Source organism: Chironomus tepperi, unplaced genomic scaffold (assembly GCF_022539635.2).
Source record: "Chironomus tepperi strain 1889 unplaced genomic scaffold, CSIRO-AGI_Ctep_v1 contig_298, whole genome shotgun sequence".
NCBI classification, from domain to species: Eukaryota; Metazoa; Arthropoda; class Insecta; order Diptera; family Chironomidae; genus Chironomus; species Chironomus tepperi.
The window spans coordinates 1,447,206-1,453,494 of NW_027226420.1; the positions used below are offsets into that span (position 1 = coordinate 1,447,206).

Here is a 6,289-nt window from a genome sequence, read left to right on the forward strand (position 1 = left end):
ATAATAAAGGTTAAGAACCTTGATCTAATTTTTGATCAACAAGTTTGCAGTATTTATTTGCAAATTTCAACCTTCATTTTAAACAAATAATTTGTCAATGCCATAAAATCACTCATTTTGAGTCAAAAAGCTCGTCCTTGCGCGTAGGGCACTTCTTAATGAACTTTCTGATTTTTTGGCATATTGGATCAGGTTTTGCCATTATGCAAGTTTTAAAAAGCTCATGATGAATGCAACTTAAGAGTGTTCCGTACTCAGGATGATCGCAGTGCTCAGTTTGTGAATCTGGAGCTGGAATGACGTATCAAAAATTAGAACTTCAATTTGGGTCTACAAAATGGAACTTACTTTCATTTTCACATCTAGTCAAGGTTTTGTCAAGTATCTAAAAATAATTTATAAATTGTAAATTTTAAAAATTTCATGCTAGTTATTTGACATTAAGACCTTCCTTATCTCCGTCGAATTGAAAATTTCATAAAAATATTTCCTGACCAATGTCTTATTAATGGTTCCATTTCCACCAAGTTCAGTCTCTTCCATTGCACATTTTGTCATACAACACCATGGATCATCTTGACTATCCGACTCACTACATTCCGAAACACATTTATCACGAATATCAGGCTTGAAGAAGCCTGGTAATGCACAGCATTCTAGAAGTTTTGGTCTTGAAACTTTTGGTAGACTTTTACATTCTTTTACGCTGTTCTTGGATGTTGATGATGCATATTTTCTTAAGCTGACAATCTAGGATTGTTTTATGGAAGTTTTAAGGATATAAGCTTGAGTGACACAATTGCAGAAGGCTACGTTTTGGAGTTCTAGGAGCAGTTGTGGGCAACCTGTGTGCCGCGGGAAACTAGAAATTCCTTGTGCAGTTTCGGTCGTGGCTTTCTACCAAAGTGTGCCGCGGCAAAAATAATGTAGCTCACTACTGTATTAGACCGGCAAATCTTAAACCGAAGCCTTCTTCATTTGCGTCACACATGATAAGAGCATTCAATGGATTGCTAACCTCCTGGAAGTTTATAACAATGATGACCAAAATAATAAATTTAATAGATCTAGATTGCATATTATCGTGTTTAGTTTTATTGTTAACTGACTATACAGACTGACTATTATTTGATTCTAAAGCTGACTTTGAAAAAAAGAACTGTGAATTACATGTTAGAAACAGGAAGTTTAATGTTTGAACCTTTTTGTGTTTACAATTTATTAATTATTTTAAACTTTACAAGAACTGACTCGAAGTGCAGGGTCACCTGCCATTCCTAGTTCCTAACTTTATCAACTCCCCCAAACAACCTCTTTCGATAGCACTGCCATGGCCAGTACAAACAGTCCATACCATATCCTTTGAGTAGCTGACAATTTTCTGATTCCATTAAATTGTCTTTACATTCAAAGAATAATTCTCGGCGGATACATCTTGTGATATTAAGTGCTCTTGTAATATTCATTGTCTCACATTGCGGTGTCATTTCTTCAATATCTGATTCGATATACTTCATGCCAATATCATGACAATTGCTTATAACTTTCTGAATTATTGGATACCAAACATTGGCCATCTGTGGTCTGACTGACTTTTGATAAAATTTTGTCATCTTATTGACAATAAAAGTTTCATTTTTTCTCATCACATCGGCAGTTGTTAACGTACAGTTGAGGATGCAGCACATTTTTGCACCAGGTTGATTTGGATTTGAAATCCACATTGCACAATGTTGGGCACAGCCAATAAAAATTTCAGAATCATTAAAGCGTGGCTGTGATGGACAGCAGTTTTCCATATATGTATTTGGTACAAGTTTTGATTTATCACATGCTGGATCATCTGAAAATGATGAATTTGTGGATATTATGATGATTTTATAGATTGCATAAATCTGGTAATCGATCAAAAATCCTGTTGCAGGCCTGCATGACTCTGTATTGATGCCGGATTCGGCACTATGCTAGAGTTATGCTGGCCTGATGTCGGATTTTGGATTGGTTGCAAATAGACCGCTTTTAAGTGCCGGAATGGTCTTCCAGTACCATGAAAGCAAGCTCTTTACATGTTAGTATACCAAACTTATGATATTTAGGTAAGAAACCTTTGTAATATAGAGCTGCAAGTGAGTGTATGATTAATAAACTTGAACAAGTTACAGCACTTAAAAATTTCATGACGAAAAATGACACAAACTGAAAATTTAATAATTTTAACACATTTATTATCATATTTCATACTTTACATACTAGTAACACGTGAACTTACTTCCTACATATCAAAAATATGTTAAACATTTATTTAAAAACTAGATAATTTAATTTCGGTTTATTTTGATTGTTTGGTAGATGAGTCATTGTATATCCAAAAAGACAGATTATGATTACTATGAGCTACAAACAGTCACCTGTGACTGGCAATAAAACCGTACAATTTCTTGATAATTTGTACTGTTTTGTAAGAAACCCATACAAATTTTTAAGGAATTGTACGGTTTTTGCCTGTCACAGGTGGCTGTTTTGCAACTCTGAGCTACACATTTCCATGATTGCTGATAATTAAAGTCCCGAGCGGCACGATGCAGCGAACATCATCCTTAAAAATATGTCAAAATCACTCGTCATATACCCTTGTGTCAGGGCATCCTTACAACTTGCCACTATCTTGCAGTGCTGTCCAAATTGAGCAACACATTCGGCAGACCTTGATGGTAAGCCATGACCGAAACCACAAATGCTTTTCATGGATTTCCAAAAAAGCTCTCTTTGGCACTCTAGTGTACCGCGGCACACAATTAATACAACACTGCCTTCACGAATACTTTGTGCTGTTCGGGAATCCTTAATATTATTCAACCATCACGTAATACGACTCAAATGTAAGTAATCTTCTGCATCAATCCTGTTATTTGGAGATGGACTGTGAACTGTTAGAACCAATGATGAGCATAGAAATGGCGATGCACTCAAAATTGTTAATAATATCTTTCTAGCTTGAGCAACCATGGTTGAATGAGTTTAAAAAAAAAGTTTTAAGCTATAAAATAAATATTTTGATGCAAAAAAAGTTCTTATCTTTTGTTATTTGATAGTAAATATTCTTGTATGCATGTATATATCAACTGCTACATCTTGACATTCTTGATAAGAAAAATTTTACTACGAATTTAGATGACCCAGATTGTAGATTTTGCTGGCCACATTTGCTGTGTCAACTTAATATCTAGAATATCCAAATGAAGTCTTATCAAATATCAAGAACAGTCGTATATCCAGGGGAACTAAGGAGCCTGACCCTCAAAACCTTCCTCTTCTGTTTTGGACAATGTTCTTCATTTTGCTGAGGTCCTTCAATACGAAATCCCAAAATAAGTAACTTCTACATTGTCAGAAGCCTTCTGACAGCAATAGAATTCACTCAAAGAACTCTTGGAAGGAAGCTGTCGATAGAGATAGTATTACATTTAGTATCGGAAATTGGCAAGTGGAAGCCAGCGATAGAGCCAGCTTCAGGCGACTCCTGTGGGAGGTCATGGATCACAATTGATCTGTACGACCAGCGAAGTAAGTAAGTAAGTAAGTAAGACAGCAATAGAGTCAGCTTCAGATGTTAACTGATAGACGCCCAAGGGTCAGACACTCAAAAAGTACAGTGCTGTACTTGTATGAAAAGAACAGTAATTGCAGGACTGTACATTGGAGTGTCTGACCCTTGTAGACACCATGGATTATAATTGATCTAACAATTCAGAACACAAAATCAATACCAGATCTCGAAGTCACCTTGAATTTAACATAAATTCAGCATTGCCATACAAAATCAGAGTCGACTTTGAGCAATGAATTCAATACCTTAAGAACAACCATAGAAAATAAGCACACAAGATGCATTTGGCATGTAATATAGAATAGATACATAGTGCCGATAATGCAGAACATCTCATCAACTTCAGAGATGATCAACTAGATGTCGCTTAAGTACATGTGCAGGGAAAATGATAACGAAGGAAGTGAGAATGAAAGAATTTCAATAATTTGACTTGACTATTGTGGTGGTTAAAAAATATAGTAATTCGGTTTAAATTTTAACGGTAAGCTAAAATTTGAAAACAATCAAGTCATCTAAGAAAAATTTAGTCATCTGAGAAAAACATTATGTGAATTAAGAAAAATAATTAAATTAAGTAATTGTGAGCTAATTGTTTGCAAAGAAACGCTTAACAATTAGGTAAGGAACGCGTAATTAACAAGAATATGAAGAAAATAGCCTAATGTAATTTAATATTATAGCTTTCGACAAAAACCACATTTTTTTTTGTCGACAATACAACAGGAATTATCACTGGAAGTTGATTTCTGTGAGTAATAAGTTTAGGGACGATAGATCATAGGAACTAATCAATATATTTTGTATATAGGTCTGAATTGAAAGATTCATTTTGCTATTTCAAGAAGAACTTGAAATTTACCTTAAAATAATAAGTAGTAAGTCAAGCATAACCTTTAACAATTTAAACAACAGTTTGATTAGTTATAAATTTTAGGATCTATTGAATCGTAAATCAAAATTTATCGAATCGTAAAAGAAACCTCATATTGGAGAAGAAAATTGAAAATAAGTTTCATGTAAGTTAATTATAGTGATTATGAAAAAGATATGTATAATTAATTATGATATTATGTTACAGCCAATTAGAGGTTTTACAGTTTACTTGGATATATTTGAAGATTGAAGAAAATAAACAAATCATTGAATAAATTGAAATTCTGTGATTTTATTAAGAACATCGCAACTTGGTCTCCATAAATATTTTGGGGCACAACATCCACATCCATAAGTCAATTAAAAGTGTAGAATCACTACAGAATATCACATACGGAGACCCGGACTGGCGCCGAACAAATAAAATTCAAACAAAATTGTGTCATCAAGTATTCATCAGAATTTTTTTGTGTCAACAAAAAATATTATTTCACCAAAGTTCAACATAATCAATAATATGAATCGAAGTCCAAATATGAATTCAACTGTACAGAAAGCCATTGAATTGGTAAGGGAGCCGGAACCAAGAATACAAAGAAATTTGTATAATTTTCTGGTACAAACCAAATATTTATCAGAAAGTCAAGTTTTTGCTGAAGCCTACCTGAGAGGAATGGTTACTGGACAAAGACAAGATGTGATTTCAGCAGCTGATCGTAGAATTATCGATGAGCAGTTACGTACAGATTATCAACGTTGGTGTGGTACAGGCGTAGATTTAACACCAATAGTAATGGATTTTCGTCCAACACCAAGTGAATCGTCAATTATTATTAATGAGATGTTTATTGAGTTGAATAGACTTGAAGAATCAGGAGCTGACATTGTTGCACTAGGAGCTCAAATTGAGTTTGGAATCAATGTCTTAAAGCGGACAAATTTATCGGATGTGAATAATTTTGAAGTTTTGTTGGAAATCATCGAATGTTTCAATGAAAAGTATGCTGAGCTGAGCTTTTTGACAAGACCATTGGATACGACTCAAGTCAATAGTCCACAACCACCAATATTTGCGCAGAGCCAACAATTTTTCACACCAATAAATCGAAATTGTAATATGAGGTCGAATGGATCAACACGAAATTATAGCCAACAAAATCCAGCATATAGTAACATACCGAGACCGTCCTTTGTGCATCAATTTGCAAATGTTAATGAGGATCGTAATTCAACAAGACTGAATACTCAAACACATCAGACATTCAGTGGAAATGAAGGACGAAGTTCAATTTTAAGTGGTCGTAATGATTCGATATTAGCTGGTCCACATCGTGTTAATGCAACTATAATTAACATTATCAGCAAGAATGTTTACAAAGTTGAAATGGATGCAATTGATCAAATTGAAACATGGGAGAATCAAGCAAAGAGGATGCAAGTTCCTACGGACTATTTTCTCAGCTATATGGAAGTTTTATTGAGTGCTGATCTTCAAAGCTGGTGGTCACTAAACCGAGGAAGACTTGATACATGGCAAGCTTTCAAAATACAATTTTTAGAGGATTTTGGTGACAATAATCGTGCTATAAAAGCTGAGCAAGAATTAGCAAATTTATCACAAGGAGAAAATGAATCGTTTCAACAATTATTTCTTCGCTTTACACAATTAATGAAGCATATCAAGCCCGAAAAGAGCCCATCTGACAAATTATATAGTCTAAAGTCGTCTTTGAAACCTGAACTTCGTGCTGCATGTCTCACAGCACCATCGATGGCAGAATTGAAACGTATATGTCAAGAGTTTGA

The 6,289-nt window shown here is 34.3% G+C and overlaps 1 long non-coding RNA gene across 2 annotated transcripts; it reads right to left on the reverse strand.

Moving 5' to 3' along the window:
- Positions 1–25: 25 nt before the first annotated feature.
- LOC139092227 (uncharacterized) lies at positions 26–3,002 on the reverse strand. 2 transcript variants are annotated; one of them, XR_011544579.1, is made up of 5 exons: positions 2,270–3,002; positions 1,019–1,843; positions 448–750; positions 349–385; positions 26–291 (listed from the first exon to the last, which is right to left on the reverse strand). It is a non-coding gene; the product is annotated as an uncharacterized lncRNA (long non-coding RNA). The 2 variants fall into 2 exon arrangements; XR_011544580.1 differs by lacking the exon at positions 2,270–3,002 and adding an exon at positions 2,106–2,196.
- Between the last annotated feature and the right edge of the window lie 3,287 nt (positions 3,003–6,289).